General features: G+C 36.4%; 1 protein-coding gene across 1 annotated transcript in view; it reads left to right on the top strand.

Moving 5' to 3' along the window:
• Agbl1 (AGBL carboxypeptidase 1) overlaps positions 1–22,566 on the top strand; it is a 762,772-nt gene that overhangs the window by 379,035 nt on the left and 361,171 nt on the right. The window lies entirely within an intron of this gene.

The raw sequence follows: 22,566 nt of genomic DNA, 5'->3' as shown, positions 1-22,566 counted from the left end.
TTTTAAGGAATGAACTCCAAGCAATGAATTTTCCTCTTAGAACTGCTTTCAATGTGTCCCATAGATTCCAATATGTTGTGTCTGTGTTTTCATTTATCTCTAAGAATTTTTTAATTTCCTCCTTGATGTCTTCTATAACCCATTGATCATTCAGTAACCTATTGTTCATTCTCCAAGTGATGCATGATTTTTCCTTACTTCTTTTATCATTGATTTTCTGTTTCATTCCATTATGATCAGATAAGATGCATGGTATTATCTCTACTCCTTTATATTGTCTAAGAGTTGCCCTGTGACATAATATATGATCTATTTTTGAGAAGGATCCATGTGCTGCTGAGAAAAATGTGTAACTGCTTGATGTTGGGTAGTATATTCTATATATGTCAATTAAGTCTAGGTTATTAATTATGTTATTGAGTTCTATAGTTTCCTTATTCAACTTTTGTTTGGAAGATCTGTCCAGTGGTGACAGAGGTGTGTTGAAGTCTCCCATGATTATTGTATGGTGGTCTATTAGACTCTTGAACTTGATAAGAGTTTGTTTGATGAACATAGCTGCGCCATTGTTTGGGGCATATATTTTTATAATTGTTATGTCTTGTTGGTGTATGGTTCCCTTGAGCAGTATGTAGTGTCCCTCTTTATCCCTTTTGATTAACTTTGGCTTGAAATCTATTTTATTTGATATGAGTATGGACACTCCTGCTTGTTTCCGAAGTCCATATGAGTGATATGATTTTTCCCAACCTTTCACCTTCAGTCTATGTATGTCTTTTCCTATCAAATGCGTCTCCTAAAGGCAGCATATTGTTGGGTCTTGTTTTGTGATCCATTCTACTAGCCTATGTCTCTTAATTGGTGAGTTTAAGCCATTAACATTTAGGGTTATTATTGAGATATGGGTTGTTCTTCCAGCCATATTTGTTTATTTATGTTACTAAACATGGTTTGTTTTCCTCTTTGATTATCCCCCCCCTTTACTGTACTACCTCCCGCTGTTGGTTTTCATTAATATTTTCCATTTCCTCTTCCTGTATATTTTGCCGAGGATGTTTTGAAGAGATGGTTTTCTAGCTGCAAATTCTTTTAACTTTTGTTTATCGTGGAAGGTTTTAATTTCATCTTCCATCCTGAAGCTTAATTTCGCTGGATATACAATTCTTGGTTGGAACCCATTTTCTTTCAGTGTTTGAAATATGTTATTCCAGGATCTTCTAGCTTTCAGAGTCTGTGTTGAAAGATCAGCTGTTATCCTGATTGGTTTACCCCTAAATGTAATCTGCTTCCTTTCTCTTGTAGCTTTTAAAATTCTCTCCTTATTCTGTATGTTGGGCATCTTCATTATAATGTGTCTAGGTGTGGATCTCTTCTGATTTTGCACATTCGGCGTCCTGTAGGCTTCTAGGATTTGGGATTCTGTCTCATTCTTCAAGTCTGGGAAGTTTTCTCCTATTATTTCATTGAATAGATTGCTCATTCCTTTGGTTTGGACCTCTATACCTTCCTGTATCCCAATGACTCTTAAGTTTGGTCTCTTTATGTTATCCCATATTTCTTGGATGTTCTGCTCATGGTTTCTTAACAGTCTTGCTGAGCTGTCTATGTTCTTTTCAAGTTGAAATACTTTGTCTTCATTGTCTGATGTTGTATCTTCTAAGTGTTCTACTCTCTGTTGGTAGTATTCTCAATTGAGTTTTTAAGTTGGTTTATTGCTTCCTGCATTTCTAGGATTTCTGTTTGTTTGCTTTTTATAACCTCTATCTCCCTGTATAATTGATATTTTGCTTCTTGGATTTGTTTATGTAATTCATTGTCGAAGTGGTCAAAGTGGTCTTTCATTGTCTGATTTTGCTGTCTAATGTCTTCCTTGAGACTCCAGATCATCTGAAGCATGTATATTCTGAATTCTTTATCTGACATTCCATCTGCTGCAGATATTACCTCTTCTAAAGTTGAGTTGACCTGCATTGCTTGTGGTCCTTTCTTTCCTTGTCTTTTCATATTGTTCACGTTTCTTTCTGCTTGGTGAAACTGTTGTGTTATTGATTTTTCCCCCTATATGTTTATATTGCTCTTGTATAGTTGCAAAGTCTCCCTTGCAGGCACTGGTGGTGGCTCTGCCCCTCCTCCAATTAAGGCAATGTGCCTACCACGCCGGCAGGCCGCTAGGCCTGTTCTTTCGGTGGTCGCTGGTGCGCCTACCTTGCAGGCGCGGGCGGCGGCTCTGACCCTCTGCAGGCCCCTGGGCCTGTTCTGCCGGTGGGTCGCACGTCCGCCTACCTTGCAGGTGTGGGCAGCGGCTCTGCCCCTCCACAGGCCACTAGGCCTGTTCTGTCTGTCGGTTGTAGGTCTGTCTACCTAGCAGGCGCTGGTGGCGACTCTGCCCCTCCCCCAACCAGGGTGATGGCGTGCCACTGGGCCTGTTCTGCCGGTGGGTTGCACGTCCGCCTACCTTGCAGGCGTGTGGGGCGACTCTGCCCCTCCATGGGTTTCTGGGCCTGTTCTGCTGGTGGGTCTCAGATCCGCCTAACTTGCAGGCGCAGGGGGCGGCTCTACCCCTCTGCGGGCATCTGAGCCTGTTCTGTCGGTGGGTCGCAGTTCCGCCTAACTTGCAGGCACGTGGGGCAGCTGTGCCCCTCCGCCAACTGCTGTGCCTGACCTGCCGGTGGGTCGCAGGTCAGCCTACCTTGCAGGCCCGTCTATGAGGCATAGGTTTAAGGAGGGAGTCTTTTTCTTTGCCCCATGACTTCCTAAAGATCATTGGTTTCAGAGAAGTTACAAATTGTGGTTGTAACTACAGCTGGAGATTCACAGGAAGGGCAGGAAGGTTAAGGACTGGTTATCCCATTAAGTACATATGGTGCAAGAGTAAGAGAATAATTAATGGTGTATCTGGAACAGGGAATCTACTTGGCATAACTCTTATAATTTAAAAAAATAGGGCTATTGCTGGGTAGTACTGTGGTGCATAGCTTTAATCCCAGTAGCTCAGGAGAATGAGGCAGGAGGATCGAGAGTTCAAAGTCAGCCTCAGCAACTTAGTGAGGTTCTAAGCAACCCAGCAAGACCCTGTCTCTAAATAAAATGTATAAAAAAAGGGTGGCGATGTGGCTCAGTGGTTGAGTGCTTCTGGGTTCAATCCCTGGTAAGAAAAAAAAAAAAGAAACAAACAAACAAAAAATAGGGCTATAATTCACATAACCATATAATTTATCTATTTTAATATAAAATTAAATGTTTTAAAATTATATTCACAAAGTGGTACAATCAGTCCCATTATCTAATTCCAGTACATTTTCATTACCCCAAAAGAAAACCATTAGCAATCAGTGCCCACTTCCCTCTTCTCTTAGCCCCTGGCAATCATTAATGTACTTTTTGTCTCCACGGATTTTCCTATTCTGAACATTTTACATAAATAGTATCATAAAATACATGGCCTTTTATGTCTGCCTTTTTTCACTTAGCATCATATTTTTCAGATTCATCTTTAAAATATTGTTGGTAGCAATTTATTCATTCTTATGGCTCAAAAATATTTTGTTTTATAGATTTACTAGATTTGTTTACCCATTTATCACTTGACAGACATTTGTCTTGTTTCCACTGTTTGGCTAATATGAATAGTTCATTGACTTTTATTGTTTTTTTCACTTTCTATTTCATTTATTTCTCTTCTCATATTTATTACTTGTCTTCTGCTTTTTTTGGATTTGATTTCTTTATCATTTGTAATTTCTTAAGGTGGAGGATTATTTTATTGATATGACATTTTTCTTCTCTTTTTAATATAGTCACTAGGAAATATATGTTTTTCTTTAAGCACTGATTTCACTATATTCTGTAACTTTTGATATGCCCTGTTTCCATTTTCATGCATTTCAAAGTATTTTCTAATTTCCCTTGTGATTTTTTTCTTTGACCCATTGATTATTTAGGGGCACTTTGTTTAATTTCTTGAATTTGTGGATTTCCTAAATTTCCCTCTGCTATTGATTTCTAAGTTTATTTATGATTGATCAAAGAAATTCTTTGTATGATTTAAAGTTTTAAATGTATCTATGTTTTTTTGTGGCCCATCAGGAGGTCCATCCTGGAGAAAACTCTATGTGCACAGGAAAAGAAGCTTCTTTCTACTGTTATTGGACCAAGTGTTTTATGGATGTCTGTAAATCTAATTGGTTCATGATATTATGTGAGTCTGTGTTCTTCTGCCCGGTTGCACTATTACTGAAAGTGGGGAGCTGAAATCTCCATCTACTGTTGAATTGTCTATTTCTTGACTCATTCCTGTTGGCTTTTCCTTCATGTATTATTGTGCTTTTTTTATAGGTGTGCACATGTTTACAATTATTATAGCTTCTTGATGAATTAACTATTTATCATTATATGTTGTCTTTTTATGGTTTTGGAGTTGAAGTCTATTCTGTCTGAAAATATATGGTCACTTTATTTACTATGTTTGCATGGCATATATTTTTTTATTTTTAACTCATCTTTAAATCTGTAATGTATCTCTCATAGTAAGGTTATAATTGAGAGAAAAAATTTCCATTCTTCTAATTTCAATCTTAAGATTAAATAGCTAAATACATTCATGTTTGATGAATTACTATTTATTGTTACACTGGTATTTTTCTATACTTTTATGTATTTTTTCTATTCTTCCATTTCTTCATTACTGTTGTGTTTGTTTTAATAAATATTATCTAATATACTATTTTAATTAATTTTCTGTTTATCCTAAGGACTTCAATAAACACAATGATATGTAATAATCTAGTTGATTTTGATACAATTACAGTAGCACAAAAGTATTTCCTTTATATGGTTTTATTCCCTCCCCTACCTTTGTGTGTTATCATACAAATCTCATCGTTATACATTGCTTGCACATCATCAAAATTTATAACCGTTTATTTTCCAGTTGAGGTTTAAATCAGATAGAAAGGTTAAAATACATACACATTTATATTACCTTTTATATTTACTGATTGTTATGATTTGGATCTGGAATATACTCTGAAATCTCATGTGTTGAAGGCTTGGTCCCAAAAACTTGGATCATGAGGACTCTGACCTCATCAGTGGTCGATCATTTGATGACATTATTGGGAAGTAGTGAAAACTGTAGGAGACAGGACCTAGTTGAAGGAGTAGGTCCTTGGGGGCATGCCCTTGAGAACTGTATCTTGTCCCTGGCCCCTTCCCCTCTCTCTCTTCTTCTGAGCTACCATGAGGTAAGCTGCCACCTCTGGCACAAGTAACCACTCCCATAATTTTCTGCCTTGTCTGCATCCCAGAGCAATAGAGCCAGCTTGCCATGGACTGAAACCATGAGTCAAAAAACCCCCCTTTCCTTCAATAAGTTGTTTTTCTCAGGTATTTTGGTCATAGTCATGAAAAGTAATACACTTGTGTAGTTACCTTTATCAATGCTTTTTTTTTTTTTTTCACGTGAGTTCTTGTTTTGGTCTAGTGTAGTTTTCTTTATTTACTATTTCTTGTGTAACAGGTTTGTTAACAATGAACTCATTTATTTTTTGTTTATCTGTAACTGTCATAATTTCAAGTTTTTTAGGAGATAATCTTGCTATGTATAAAATTCTTGGTTTCCATGTCAAGTGTATTATCACACTGACTTGTGGTCTCCATTGTTTCTGATGAAATATTAGTAATCACTCTCATTGTAGATCCCTCAATTCTTTCTTACTGATTTCAAAATACTCTTTGTATTTTGGCATTTCAGTTATGATATATCTAGATGTGGACATAAATGTGATACACATCCAAATAACTCATCTAACTCCAATAAAACTAAAGTTATTTGGATGTGTATCACATCTATGTAGATTTCAGTCATTGTTTTTTGGACTATTCATTGTGTCTTGTTTTTTCTTTCTAAATTCCTTCTGAAACTCCTAGTATGATTATATTTGATGGAGTCCTCATGGTCTCTGACTTGGCTATTTTTTTCACTTTTTTTACTTTCTTTTCATGAAACTGGAAACCTCATTTGGCCTTCCTTCAAGTCACTGAATATTGCTCTGTCTACTCAAATCTTTTGTTGAAGACCTCCATGAATTGTTCCTTTTATCTATTGTACTTTTCAACTCAAGTTCCTGTTGGGTTATTTTATATATTTGCTTTCTTCTGGTTGATAGTCTCTATTTGTTGAAACATCAGTCTTATGCTTTCCTTAGTTATTCATACCTGATTTTCTTTAGATCTTTGAATACATCTATGACAGCTGATTTAAGTCCTTATACCAAATCCAATATCTGAACTTCCATTTGGGTTTTTGTACAATGCTTTATTTCCTGTGTGCAGGCCGTACTTTGGTTCTTTTACAGAATGCATATATACAAATATGTGTATAATTTTCTGAAATATCTATATTTTTAAACACATAATGTAGCAATTTTTAAAACCAGTTTCTTCCTTTACCCCAGGATTCTTTATTTAGTGATTTTTAAATTGATTTTATAAAGGGTGTGCTCTTTGTCATGTGCGACTATTGAAGTTTGTGTTCAGGGAGCTGAGTGGTCCTCTAGACAGAGATTTTCTTAGTTTCCTGAAACTGATAAATTTCACAGCGTTTCCCAGGATACTTTGTGTGCATTTTGGGGCATATCTTCAACAGTAAGAAAATTGATAACTTCTCTTTCTGCCCTTCAAAGTCTAAGGTTAGACACTGATGAGAATTTAGGGACTTTTCAAGTCCTCTATGGGTATGTACAGCCCAAGTATACACACAGTATCATGCATGCACATTCTCAGGAATATTTGAAAAATTTTTAAATATCTTGTAGATACTTCTTCCTCCTGCTCTTAGTTTGAAGTTCTATGGTATGTCCATTGTTTGACTACCTATCACCCACTGCCTCAGACAGTTATAATATTCAGCAATTGCCTTGTTATTTTTATTTATTTATTTATTTGAAAAATGCCCCTGGGAATTTGTCTGTTTTCATTCAGCAAACTTTGAGACAGGTCAAACAAAGAATCAGTGTTGCTGATTCCTTTTGCCTATGAACAGAGCTAACACTTGTCCAATGACTTCTCAACAAAACAGCCTTAATTGAAGAGTCTTGACACAACTTGTGAGACACCACTAATTGGATTTCACTTGCCATCTGCTACACTATACCTGACAGAGCCCAGTAAAATGTAAATTCAGAACAGATGACAGAGTGAAGGAGAAAACAACCCCTTCCTGATAATTGTAGTTACCCAATCTGGAACCTGGGAGGGAGGGGAGCAACAGTATCTAGAGGATTTCTTATTTTCTTGGACTAAAAATATTGGAATTGGACAAATAATTGACTATATTTTATTTTATAAAGATTTGAGGTTTTCTCATCATGGATGGAAGGTGAGAAAGAAGGAAAACAGGCATTATCTTACACTGGATAATTTTACCTATGAAATATTATTTTGACAATTTTTATCATTGATGAAGACATAAAAAGTCATATTAACTATGTTTATATTGAAGCTTTAAATATTCAGCAGATTTAAGATAACTGTTTTCCTGATCCATGAGAGCTCACTGTAAGTATATTTTGATTTCTCTTATTATTAAAATGATTCCCTGAAAAAAAGGATGTAACCAATCTATGCAGGATAAAACCCATTTATCTTAGTGGGAAAAAAGTAAAGTGAACTAACTTAAAACTTTTAAAGCTCTGTCTTTAATAGAGCTGGACCATTGAAAAGGAATGAATTTACTTCTTCATCAGTAACAAACCTGGGAATCTGACCATTTCAGGAAGGAAGTATGAGCATCATATCCATATTGAGCCATCCCTATTCTAAATGAAAAATATACTCAGTTCATGAAACTGCTTTTCAGAAACCAGAGATTAGGAAATTCATTCATTTGTGTCGTCATCCATCTATCCATTCATTCTCTATTTGTTAAATGAGTGCTCTGTGGCATGAATTGCTTTTGGAGCTGGGAGTACAACTGCTGAGCAAAACAGGTAAGGCACATATTATCTTAGAACCTGGACTCTAGCAGTGATACAGAACATTAAACTAGAGGTATACATGTAACACAATGATGCTAAATGTAATGAAGAAAATAATATGCGAGAGATTAGAGAGCAATGGGTTGGAGGAGGTGGGGAAAAGATCCTCTCTAATAAAATGATACATAGCAGAAACCTGAAAGTATAATCCATGTATATTTGGGGAAAGAGACTACCAGGTGGATGAAAGAGTAAATGCAAACACCCTGAATAAGAGATGTGCTTGAGACACAAACACAAGTAGTGTTTGATAAGTGATATAAGCGAAGGGAAGGTAAGAGATAGATTAATTCAGGGTGGTAGCTAGGGGCCAGTTTGTATAGAACTTTTAAGGATGAATCTCATTTAGAATGAGATTGGGGCCAGAGGATTACTTAGAGAAATGACACAGCATCAGGCTATTCTATGAAAATTTGACCATGATAAAGATGTTTAGGGGTGGTCAAGAGTGGAAGCAATTGAGAGGCCCTTGCAGTGGCCCAGGTAAGAGTTGATGATAACCTGGCCAAGGTGTCAGTAATCAACATGGCAAATTGTAATGATTTTCACACATTGGAAGGCAGGGACTGTAACATTTGCTGTTGGGTAGGATTAAGTGTGTGAGATAAGTATACATCCAAAATGACAAAGTATTTAACTTGAGCAACCAAGTGAAAGAAAGAGTTATTCAGAGTGAATAGAAAATAGACCATTGCTCCTCTTACCTTCTTTGTTTATGAAAGCTAAAAATAGTTATTTGACTTTTAATTTCCTGAAATTATGGGTGTATGTGTGATTCAGCCGAACAACACAGAGAATTTGGTGAAGATTCAAGCCAATACAGAAGCTTCTCAGTAATGGAATGGAATGGAGTCATGCCAAGAAAGAATAGGGACAAATAATGAGGAAGAACAAGACACTAGAAGATCACTTTTTAGGTAAAGACATTTCCAGACTTTCTCCAGGTCACTTGTTTTCATTTGAGGAACGACCTATGTTCAAATTCTTGATTAAAAAAATGTGATCATGAGTAGGTACATAAGCCTTCTGAACCCCAGTTTCTTCAATTATTAAATGGAGACTGTTTTTTTAGGATTAAATTATAAATATAATCTGTATTCTCTCTGATTTTTATTTTAGTATATGAAAATCTCAAGAAAGACCAATACTGATAGTCTAATGTATACCTAAGGTTTTATATAACAAGTTGTTACTGAGATCTGTTAAATATAGGACATGATGATAAGTATTGAAGCAGATTCATAACATATGAGATGCAATACTCTCCTCCAGTGTTTTTTAATCTAAATCTGTAGTTAAATAAAAGCTCTGGGCAAAATTTGATGGTGATGTAAATGTTAGTGCAGAGATTTGCTTTAAAAATGCAAATGTTTGTTGATCACTGATGATGGGTGTATTAGTCAGCTTTCCATTGTGACTAAACTTCTGAGAAAACAACTTGGGAGGGTAAAGCTTTATTTTAGTTCACAGTTTCAAGCTTTCCTTCCTTGTCAGTTGACTCCATTGTTTTTAGACCTATGATGAGGTGGAAACATCCTGATATAAGGGTGTGCTAGAAGATACCTGCTCACCTCAAGACATCCAGGGAGCAGAGGGACAGAGTGGAAGGAGCTGGGGACCAAATATCCCCTTCTAGGGCATGCCCCTAGTAACTTATCTCCTTCAACTAATCCCCAACTCCAACATTTTCCATGGTCTCCCAATAAGTAATCCATTCAGTTATAAATCTGTCAATGGATTAATTCATTGATGAGATTAGAACCTTCATTTTCCAATCACTTCCCCAAGTCTGAATATTGCTTCATTGGGGACCAAGCTGTCCACACATGAGACTTTGGGGAACATTTCAGATCCAAACCGTAACAATGTGGCATTTTGCAAGTGCCTTCAGTGTGTAATGTCACTTAATTTTAAGAGAAAATATCCTGTGTGTTATACATGAATATTACTCTAAGGTAGAGGTTGAAAGTTATCAAAGAGAATATTGTGGCTGAATTTATATAGCAAATGATAAAATCAGACTTAAAGAACACAGGCTAACTGGGGATACCTGCCAACTTTACACTATTTTGCTTTCTCAAGTAAGTTTAGAGGTTGGGGATGTTGCTATGGATTAAAGTAGTTGAAGAAAGACTCAAGAAAGGGCCAGGACTTGAGAAGTTTCCCAAAGGTTAGACTAAGAATGAAAGAGCAGAAAAGGATGGGGGCTGCTGATGTGGTTCCATGGGCAGGTGAGAGGCTCTGAGAATTGAGAGACCACAAACTATTCTGGGAACAACAAGGAAAGTTGACTGACTTGTAGGACTGGGTTTGTGTTAGGGGCAGTAATAGAAGACTAAGCTGGTAGGTGAGCTGAAACCAGTTTGTAGAAAAGTTTGAATGTGGGTCAATGAAGTTTTTGCATCCTCCTTTAGATGATGAGAGGCACTGGAAGAATTTGAATATCAGTTTAGAATTATGTCATATTGAGAAGGAAACACCAGAGACAGGAGATGAGAAAATGAAGGAGGAAGTAGTTGATGTAATCTGGACATGAAGTGATAAATCTTGGACAGTTTTCTCCTTACAAGTTTGTGTTTCAAAGGCCAAATCCTTTGTCCTGCCTCTTCTCCCCTCTTTTCCTCTTCTGTAACTTTCTCTTTCCTTTTGCGTGTCTTAATTTAGAATTATGGATTTTGAAGGAGAAAGTCCCCTGAGATGGAGATAGAGCATTCTAATACCGTATTGCAAGTAACAACAGTAAACCAAGCAAAATTAAAGAAACTTACCTAAGATTACATGGTAGCAAGGTCAAAGCCAAGACTCAGGCTCACTTTGTTTCCTGACTTTCTCTTCTGGACTCTGAGTGCCATTTTTCTTGTCTTTCCATTTTCTTCCTCTAGGGCTTCAAGGAAAAGGTGCTTCAAAGTTCCAGGAAAACTCTTTCCATTCCTTTTCCTAGGATGTTATTGGCAGTCAGCCTTGCTTTCAGGGGACAGGATGAATGTTTTCTAGCTACTGAAAGCCTCAATCAGCAGAGATTACTTTTCTGCACTTATGTTCCTTGCCCCAGGACACTCAGGGGGATTTTATTATATGCCAGTGTTAAACACAGTGACATCCTCTGGAGGAAGAGCAGAATCACTTTCTTGCCTCTAGAGTCAGTAGGGAGGGGAAGACTTGTGACTCTCTAGAGATATTTTTTGGCTTGATGAACTCATCAGGGACGTGTACAGGTCCAGTCTGCTTTTTGGTCCATAACGAAACATCACCTTAATATAAAAGAAGCCTCTGAGGCATAGGAAAAAGAAACAAGTAAACTGCTTATGAATTTTCTTTTCTCCCAGGGAAAAAAGTATATTCTGGGTCCTATAGTTCATTTAAAGGACTCCAATTTCTGGTCATCTTTGAGAGATCTCAGCAGTAAACTTCTGTATCACAACTTTTGCATTTTGGATAGGAGAATAGAACTCCCTTTACAGCTTTATAAAAAAAAATATTTTTCTTGATGTCAATGGCTTTGACCTTGCTGTGAAGTTTTTCTATTGTTTCTCTCTAGTAAGGAAAATACAGTGACTTTTAATCAAAAGCTGAGTATAGCAGCATAGAGGAGGCCCCTATCTCAGACAAAGATAATCAGGAATAATTGGTATTCCATAATTAAATCTTTTGAATTGACAATATATATAAAAGCCACTATTGGTTTAATTTAGATATTGACTACCCGAGAAGCAATATTCTGACAGCAGTAGGCTAGGGAGTTGAATTTCATGTGTTCCTTAGATAAAGATGAATTAGTTCACTGTCACACGCTGATCACTGTGCTTTGTTGGTGTTGAGAGAGGAACAGACAAGACAGACGTGATATCTGCCTTGAGCTGCCGCTTGGTAATTATCCCTGGCACGTAAATGCCTTGGAGAGCTTGCTCACTGCTATGATCCTCAGGATAAGCATAGTATCTGACACATAGTAGGTGTTTTATTTGGACAACAAATGTTTCATGAAGGAGTGAATAATATGTTTTTGATATGATATTTTTGTCTTTTGAATATCAACCATTTTTTTACATCAACTTGTCAAATGTGAAGGGACTATTAATTTTACATATAAGAAACTGGAGACAAAGATGTCAAGATTTCTAAGGTGGTCAAGTCATGTATCAGATTCACAGGACATCAATTTTTAAAACATCAAGCAGTAAAATCCTTTCTTTGATCAAAATCTAATTTCAAAAGTTTAATGTGCAAGTCAGACAGAAGCGGGGAGGTACTGTTTGGTGTGTGTGTGTGGCAACTCCAGGTCCTTCCCTTCTGTGCATTTCTTCCCCATCATTTATCCCTTGAAGGCACTGGATTAAATACTTACAAAGCGGTTGAGACTTTGGGGCATTTTGTAAATAACCTTCTTCTGTATTGCATAGTGTACGCCAATTCAGAAGCTAAACTGGCTATGTGGTCTTAGGCTGGTTACTTAAATGTCTCTAATCCTCTGTTTCCTCATTTGAAAAACTGGAGTTACAATTGCAAATGCCTACAGGATTGTTCTGAAGATTAATGGAGATGATTCTTATAAGTAACTAATGAAAGCTATGGTACAAAATGAGAGCTCAGTGAATGGCAGCTATGATGGCTGTGAGGAAGAGGGTGGTGATGGTGATAGTGGGGAGGAGGAGGAAGAATAGTTTGTGATATCTGGCCCAAAAGGATGAAGTGGACCTCACTTGTTTTTCACAGGGAAGAAACTTTTAATCTTCAGTGAAATATGATAACTATCCATTTATTTTATGTGACAAAGATGACAATCAAGATAAAAATAAAAATGAGTGTTGAGAATAATGTGTTTTGGCTCTTGTGGTGTCCAAACCATTTATTTTGCTTTTCTTTCTTTCTCTCTTTCTCTCTCTTTCTCTCTTCCTTCCTTCCCCTCCTCCCTCCCTCTTTCTTCCTTCCTCCCTCTCCCCCTCCCTCTTCCTTCCTTCCTTCCTCCCTCCCTCCCTCCCTCCCTCCCCCTCTCTCTCTCTCTCTCTCTCTCTCTCTCTGTCTCTCTCTCTCTCTCTCTCTCTCTCTCTCTCTCTCTCTCTCTTTCTTTCGAAGTGCTAGAGATCAAGCACAGGGCTTCCTGCATAAAAGACAAGCACTCTACCACTGACCTATGCCCTCAACGCCTACTTTGCTTTTTAATTTTTAAAATTGCTTTTGATTTAACAAACATTCATTGAGCACCTTTCATTTAGGACATCTAAAAACATAATTAAATTCTATTTTGCTTTTGTTAACATACGTTTATTCAGTGATTTCTATGGTGAGGTACTCTTTCAGATTTGGTGGACTCACTATTTGTTTTTTCAGGGGCTAAGTTTCGGGGTGGATCAAACCATTACAATAATTTACAATAAGTTCTGAGGGAGCTGTATTCCCAGATTACTTTCACAGAAATTGAAATGTTCGGGCTGAGGTTGTAGCTTCAGGAGTGCTTGCTTAGCACATGTGAGACACTGGGTTCGATCCTCAGCACCACATTAAAAAAACAATAATAAAGTTATATCCATCTACAACTAAAAAAATATTTTTTAAAAAATTGAAAGTGTTCATATCTCTAGTCATTTTGCTTGCCTGAGCTTTTAGCCTAGTTATCTCTAAAGACAGGCTAATTAAATGTGGATAATAATTTGTTGGTACCTCTTTAAATTTGCAGGTCAGTTTGACTAGATATAAAATCGATGTCTCATATTTTCTTTCTTTAAATATTTTCCATAATACTTTGACTGTCCCCATTCAATTTTCTTCTAAAGTGTTGTCATCAAAACAGAATAATTCAATCTTTCCTGTATGAACATATTCTCTTATCACCTAGATTACCAATAGTTTTCTTTTTCTTTAAGATCCAGTGATATTCTCAGACACTGTCTTGGTATTAATTGTTCTGGATCAGTAGGGACTCAGGTACATAACACATTGTTTTGATATGTCATTTTGAATTATTTTTTTACTATTTCATGAGAGTTTGCTGAATGTAGTGTTTTTTTTTTTCCTGATCCTTAGAGGTATATTAGGCTTCACTTTTCTTTTTTAGGAATTGATATTTGTGTGCTGGATGTTCCTTGCCTATTTTCAATATTGATCCCAATGCCTCAAATTCTAAATGGCTTCATTTTCTTAGAATTAAAAAAAATGTCTTTCACTTCACATTATTTCTGTATATGGCATTATTTGTCTTGTTTATTAGCTCTTGTGTTCTTTCTAGGCTGGATTTCATTTACAAGATGATATTTTTTTTCTCACCATTTGTTGTTGTCAAATAATTTCTGAATTTTTGAGTTTTTCTAATTCTTACTTATGTTGTTTTTTTATGAATTACAGAATTTCTATTTTTTTAATTGGTAACTTTTTAAAACTCTTACGTGTATATAACTTTCACCAGGAACAATCATGGTATAAAAATTATGTCTTTCACTCAGCTTTCTTAAATGCCAATGTTTTACATATCCATATAATAATTAAAATTAGGAGATTAAAATTAATATGCTAGAATTTATATACATCATTTATACTTCCATAATTGTCTCAGTAATGTCCTTTTCCAGGATAACGGCATTGCATTTAACAGTTATATTTTTTCATTTTCCTCCAGTCTAGAATTGTCCCTCAATCTTCTTTTGCTGATCTTGACATATTTGAAGAGTATTGATAAGTGATTTGTAGAATACACCTTCAATATGGGGTTGCTTGGTGCTTCCACATGAAAAATAGGGTGTGGTCTTGGCAAGACTACTACCCACACTAGTGATCTTGTGCCTCTCTCAGTGCATTATTGTGGAATGGATATGTCTCACTCATGGTGATGCTAACTTTGATTGATTAAAATACTATCTACCAACCTTCTACAGCATAAAATTGATATTTTCCCCTTCAGAATTATTAAGTATTTGTAGGGAGATACCCTGAGTCCATGTAAAGGATGTGTCCCTCATGATACTTTCACCCACTAACAGTGATGATTCTTATTTGTAGCAATTACTGTGATGTTTGCCAAATGATACTTTTTATTTTCCTCACTCCTTCCATATTTTCCAACTGGAATTCTACTGAAATGGAGAGCTATTCCTTCTCCCCTTATTTATGTCAATATGAATACATGAAGATTAGATTTATTCCATGTATTATGATCTATTATTATTGTTTATTTTATTGTCACATCTTGACCATATTCGGCCACCATGGTCCCCTTATAATTGATCTCTGTGTCATTTCAACATGTCACCATTATTTTTGAGTTCTTTCTTATTTTCTAGAGACATACTGATATTCCACATTGATATTCTTCTTTTCCTGTCCCAATTTTGGAAGCAGGCATTTTCCCAAGAAGCCTGCTTCCTTTCCTTGAACAATGGCACTTAGAAACTGAGGTCTGTGCATTGGACCTGTTTCTTATGACTATGGTATTGTTTTAGGTTTTCCCAGTAGGCAGAGCTATGAAATGGATGTGTGAATACACACACGTTTATATCTATTTCTTTATTTACCTATCAGTGCATAAAAAACTGTGAGTTCATGCTGATGCTTCTGATTACAACACAACATTGCAGAGTTAATGCTTATTTGCAACTCCTCCCCATGACAGTGAGAAACCTGGTTGTTATTATTCATAATTGATTCACTTATTTTCTCACTCCTAGAATACACATAATGTAGTTTTAGAATTGCTAGCTTGGAATTGTATACTGCTGTGAAAAACAAATTTGTATATTGTTCTTTTTGTCTTTAGCTTATAGTTTATTGCTAGAATTTTGTTTTCCAAAGTTACCTATCTCAGTTCTTTTCCTCTTGCTTCCTCAGTATTATTTATTTGTCATAGAGTTTAAGTTCATGAATAAATGTTTGTAATTTATTTGGGTTTTCTCCATGGTTCTCTAATGTTTGATTGTATTTTTTTATATATTCATATGAGCTTGTAAAAAATTAACATGGTTGGAAAAGTTGGAACTATACATAAACATTTGCTCTAAGAAGTGTATTTTGCCCTTTCTCTTTCTACCCCGCTTCCATTCACACATTCTTTATCCTTTATACCCTGTTTCTACCCCCATAGATAATAAATTGTATTAATTTGATCCATTGTTCTTGTATTTTTGAACAAATGAATAAATGCACATGGATTTTCTATCTCCTCATTCTTACATATGCTTTTTATCATTTAACTGTATATCCTAAATATCTCCAATCCATATCAGCTCATAGAAGCTACCATACTTTTGTTAAAAGTGATGCACAGTACTTCATTTTTTGGATGCACGAAATTAAGCAACTAGTTTCCTATTGGAAATTTAGTTCTCTATGCTAATATTATATCCTGCTACCTTATTGTACTGCTGTTGTTTGACTTAATCATTGTTCTTCCAGGATTTTTCAGGTATATGTTAGTACTATCTCCAAGTTCACATGTTTTTTTGTCTTTATTGATTCAGAAGCTCATTGATGTCTCATATAAATTCATTAGATAATACTTGCAGTTACATGTTGCATAATGGTGGACATCTTTACCTTATTCCTGATCCTGTGGAAATTGTTCTGTTTCTCCATTAAGTGAGAGATTTCCATGAGAGCTTTTAGAACTTCTGATTTTAGAAATGAATGTGAGTTTTTGTGTGCATGTGCATATATGTAAATATGCAGTATCCATCAATTCTTGTTTTGTTGATTGTGTTTGTCAGGTATGAGTGTTAAATTTTTCAGGGTTTTTATTTATTTATTTATTTATTTCTAGCAGTTGCTAATATAGAAATAAATGTTAGTTCTTGGTTTTTAAAATGTTTAAAAGGTTTTTTAAATGTCTTGGTTTTTAAAATTTTTTCTCATTCTGACACTATTTTGTGAGGGTTAAGAAAAGACTTAAAATTTCAAAAATTAAATAAGTTAATCTTTCCCACATCTGGTAAATTATATTAGTGGTGTGAAATGTCAGCCAGTTGTGATAGGTGATGGCCAGCTGGCTGGCCAGTTGCTGCCACAGCCTAAGGTTTCACTGTTCACTTATGTGTGTGTTTGGCAGATTCTTCACAGATAGCTGTTGGTCTGGTGACCTGAGTGCAGAAATTGGCTTGTTACAATGAACACATAGCTTTCTTGTGTGGGATCAAGCACTGTATGAAAGTGTGAATCGACTGATGACCTATTCCTTAACGGTGCAAGTGATATTGTAGGGCTGCGCTGTATTTGCAGCCATGCTGGCCCACTCCTTAATCTGTTCTGAAGGGATTTAAGCTGAAGTTGTCTCTTCTTTGTGATGGTTTGAATTGCCCCATTGCATATTTGAATGAAATCAGTCTTGCCAAAATAGAGCTGAAAGAAAATGCATTTTAATCTTCACTCTGCTGTTCTTCTTAGGCAGTAAAGGTACCTGAACTGTATGGATTGTATAATCTCCACCTAAAAATATACAAAAGACTAAGGTAATAGGGAAAATGGGGATGGACAGGTGTGTGTGTGTGTGTGTGTGTGTGTGTGTGTGTGTGTGTAGATCTCTTTAAGCTTCTAGGATGGAATCCAGAGATCCCAGATACTATGTATTCTAGCTGCTGGAAGCTTAGGGGAATAAAACCCCTTTTAAAGAAATTGGTTCCATTACAAATGTTAATTTTCTTCCTTTCCTTAAGATACCATATAAAGCACTGCTTTTTTTTTCACTTAAATGTGCCCCCAAATTCCCTCGATATCTTGTTAAAATGCAGATTCCGGGGCGGGACCCATGAGTGCTGCTGGTGCTTTGGTTGTTGATGATACTTTGAGGAGCAAAGGACTAACGAACAGGTGGATTAGATTTATACAGATCTATGTTCAAATGTCTACTTTGGACAATATCTTGAACAAAGACGAGGACAGCATCTATTCAGTTCTGGTTCATCTTTTAACAACTTCTGTGGTGACCAGCCTTGTGGTATTCAATTTCTGGGTTCCTAAAGGTGTGAAGGAACAGCTGGGTTTGGTCTCTCTTTTTTCTTTGCTTTCAGATTTTGACTTTGAGCGTTTGAGTGACAAAACTATTTGAAACATAATAACACATCCCTGGCAACCCTGGTTGTTTTTAGCTTTACAACAAACCAGGCCTTAAAATGAAGCTGCCTTTTGTTTTTTCCTCTTTCTTCCCTTTGTCCATTCAAGCAATATTTATTTGGAAAGCTCAGGTGCACTGTCTGGCCCAACGGGCCCCATGCTGTTCTGCCCTGTTCTTGAAGCTTTCATGTATCTCTTTGCCTTTACAGATATTCTCCCCCTGCACACTCGCTGCCTCCTGTTCAGAGGATGTGCAGTGAATGATGAAGCCGCTCACTAAATCTCAAATACACTGCTTCCCTTTAGGCTCCAGAGCTTGCTATGCAGGGGCTTTAAAATTTCAAGCCTGGCATCATTCATTCAGTCTGATGGGCCCTGTCTCTCTATTTTTCAGTCAGAGATGGATGGGAGATTTTTGAATCATCTTCTTTTCTGATTGCACCTTATAAATTCTCTTTTAGTAAGTGATTCGATTTTCCTCTTTCTTTTTCTGACTTGTGCTCCATTGTTTGCTTTTGGAGTCCTGGTAGTTCAGGATCTGTTTCCTGAACCCTTTAGTGATAATACTTTTTTCTCAGTCTTTGGGTGATTTCCCATTCTTAGAAGACAAATAAGATCTGTAGTTAATGTTAAGTGACATTGTTTCCATTGAGGGTGTTTGATCTTTAAGGTTGTATTTTACTCCAGATATTATACAAATGCCCATATACAGGGATCTCTTAGTTAGAACTGGTATTTCCAATTCACTCTTTCAGTTTCAGAGAATATGTTTTTGTTTGGTCATAAAACAGACATATTCATGTATACCAGAGGCAGGTTTTTTTTTAATTTTTTGCCCCCATCTTTAAGGGAAAAACATATGTCTCACCAAAAACTTCAATTTTAAAATTTAGACACTTCTTAGACATAGGCTGTAAATGCCTCAAAAAGCAGGCAGATAATGTATGTGTGGAGATCTCAAAATAAGAATAGGCAGTAATGGTACCTGAACTATATAGATTATACAAGCTCCACCGAAAAGCATTCAAAGTCAATGCAAAACAATTAGGGCTAATTCTGGCCAGGGATCCTAGTTTTGCAACAACTCCTAGAATTAGGAATCTGGACAGGGAGATCAAATATCACTTTGGATTTTCTGAGAGATGCCATAGAATGTAGGAGCTTCCTGGCTAAAACTGGAATGTCCCTGGACAATCTGGAGAATTGTGCACCCTGTACCTAGCCTGCTGTGAGCATATAAAGTTCATTTTCATGAACTTTATTTAAACTAAACCTTAAGAAATAAGGAGGACTAGTTGGATCAAATGACTATCTATACTAATGAAAAGGAGGTGCATTATTTTCTCCGTATGAGTTTACAGTTTTTAACGGTGAAAGACACCAATGATCACTACTTTATTCTTCTTAAGCAAACCAAGATTTCAGACTCTATTTGAGGGATGACCCCTTTCCAGAAATTATAGGCACTGCATTTATTGCCAGCCAGTCATTTCTGTCCATCTGCTAATTTTCTCCACATGGAAGGAGCAGCTGTCATTGCAGAAATGCTACAGTAGATAATAAGATGGGGGTGTATTTCATCTTCTAATGCTTACAACAAATCCCTGGGAAGAGCAGCAGAAGTTCCTCTGACTACAGGAAACTCTGATATTATTAACAAAATACCAAATTAGTTTGGGATTGGAAAAAAATGGATTTGCTTTAAAAGAAAAAGTACTGAAGTTAGATGTAGTACATATTGTAATAATCCACAGTTGCATATAAGAACTTCTGAAACCATAGGCACACACAGAGATACCCTCCAAATCACAGCCAAACACAGAGCCCTAAACACAGTGCAATCATGTAAAGCCATAAACCATTTATACCAATGATATGATTCATTGCTTCCACCTCTGCAAAGCAAGTAACAACCAAACAAAACTTTCCCCAAACTAATAGTTTTCCTAACTTCTGTATATCTTTCACTAATCTCTCTCCCAATATAGGTGCTCAAATAATATTAGATGCCATCCTCTCATTGGCACTATTTAGCATCCCAAATACTGATCAGAAACTTCTGTTGATTATTTCTCTGAATTATTTTCTTACATAAATTATTTTCTGTTCAACTCTACTACCCCACCGTTGAGTGTGCTCTAGTCAGTTCGTAATGAACACTGACCATAGCTTCTCCTTTGGGATCCCAGAAAAGATATTTTTCTCTTCCATTCAACCTGCATAATTTACCTGACTGTTCTTCATAAGGAAAAATATCATTTCATCTGAACCTCAAAATAATCCTGTGAGGTAGGTTAGGCATATCTGTATTTTATCCCAATGAGAATATTGACTCTTAGAGAGGCCCCAATATCCCATAACCAATGACGGAGCTGGCAATTGGAACTAGGTCTTCTTAATCAAAGTTCAGTCTTCTGTAGCACAAAATTTCATTTTTTTTTTAATTTTGAAGAATTTCAGTCTAGAATTGCATTTGTGCTGTGTGGTAACCTGTGGACCTTCTCCATGTAGATACTGTCCCTGAAATTGTACTCCTTGGAGCATAGGAAAGAAGACAGAGAGAGTGTTAACACAGAATCACTAGCTAGCTTATAATGACTGCATTTTCATTTATACAAGAAAAATGCTTTTAAAGAACACCAACTAATTTCATCACAATCTGTGTAACAAAAGAAAAAAAAAAGTCCCCAGTGTTGATGGGAATCCAGGTCAAGGCAAGGCAAATCACAGAGCCATTAAAGAGAATCCTGAGACTTTGGGATATTGTGCCTGAAAATATCTTGATATGAGAAAGTAAATTAACTTAAATGCAGAAAAGATGTTCAAAAGCAAGTCTGGTGTGCAAGACCCTTTGTATTGCTATTGGTTCTAAAGATCTGCTTTATATTTTATCTGCACCCTTAGTGACCAGGCAAAATAGATAACCCCCGTGTCTAGAAGTCATTGCGATTAAGAAGAGGAAAGGAGAAAAAAATAAACAAGAGCAAAAAAGCCAAAGAGGAAGAGCCACAAAACCTACCATTTCACAAGTCAAAATATTTTCATGGTGAAATCAGAATAAATGATTAAGGATTTTCCAGCTGACAAGCAGCAGGAAACTAATATTTAAAGGTAATTTCAGAAACATGGAGATTGAAAAGTAGTAAAAGAAGGAGGCCGAACCTTTTTTCTTTTCCCCCCAAGATTTATTGAAAATAAGATTGGTTGTTTTAAAAATACAAAATGTAACTGACTCTGCAGTTAATTGCTAGTGCATTTATCTATTCCAAATTATTTATTAAATACCAGATCTGACAGGGTTCCTATATTAGAGTTTTGATAGTAACCAGAAACTCTCCTTGCTTCATGGAAGCTCCCAGTCAAACAGGGAAGACAAAAGAAATAAAAATTAGAAAATAAAAAAAAACATTTAAAGTGGGTTTATAAGGACTCTCATTAAGAGAACTTCAGGATGCTATTGCAACAAATAGAAGTACATAATGCAATGTTCTGTGTGGTAACCTGTGGACCTTCTGGGAATTCAGGGAATCTTCTGAGGCAAGGCTGATACCCTGAAAATCAAATAGGTGGGAATGGCTGGAGATCTGGGAGTCCTGGTAAAGGGACAGCAGAAACAATTGCACAGAGGAAGCTGTGAGCAATTTGATATGCTGAAGTATGGAAGTATGCTGGGAAAGGAAGTGGGGAGAACTGGCAGAGTTAGGTGATAGAAATACTGTACTGATCCTCTTAATCTGTCGCACATTTCTTTTTAATCCTATTGAGTACCATTTTAGCTTGATTGCCAGGAACCTGTCCTATAAGTGAGCTGTAAAGTAATTTGGTACTTTTGAATGTGAGTATAACCATTCCTTAATGAGTGAATGGTTGATTTTGAGCTCATTCTAACTCTAATATACTACAATGATATGTTAGTCATCTTTCCATTATTGTGGCAAAAATACCAGAGAAAATCTACTGTAGGGAGGAAAGGTTTATTTTGCCTCATGGTTTTAGAGGTTTCAGTCCACGTTGTAAGGCCCCATCACTATTGGCCTGTGATGAGGGAGAATATCATGGTGGGGATGCATGGCAGAGCAGAGCTGTTTACTCCATTGTGGTTGGGAAGCAGAGAGTAGGAAAGCCAGACACCAGGAACAAAATGCACATTTCAAAGTCATGCTCACAGTGACCTACTTCTTCCAAGTAGGTCCTGCCTTCTAAAATTTTTATCACCTCCCAATAGTACCATTGGGTGGGGACCAAGCCTTCAAGACATTTGGGGACATTCCAAATCCAAACTATAACTGATGCTATGTTTGAAAAGGGACTTTGCTATTCTGGGTAAATATCAAGCTTTTGAGTCATCTACTATCTCTATGGAGGGAAGCAATACAATCAGGAAAAGAGTATAAGGGATAGAGACAAACAGATCTGGTCTTCAGTTATCTTGGGCCCCTTATTGAATCGTTTCCAAGTCTCAGTCTCTTCATCGGGGTGTAATACTATCCACCTTACAGAA

Source organism: Callospermophilus lateralis, chromosome 3, assembly GCF_048772815.1.
Source record: "Callospermophilus lateralis isolate mCalLat2 chromosome 3, mCalLat2.hap1, whole genome shotgun sequence".
Taxonomy (NCBI): domain Eukaryota; kingdom Metazoa; phylum Chordata; class Mammalia; order Rodentia; family Sciuridae; genus Callospermophilus; species Callospermophilus lateralis.
This window is presented reverse-complemented; position numbering and strand designations above follow the sequence as displayed.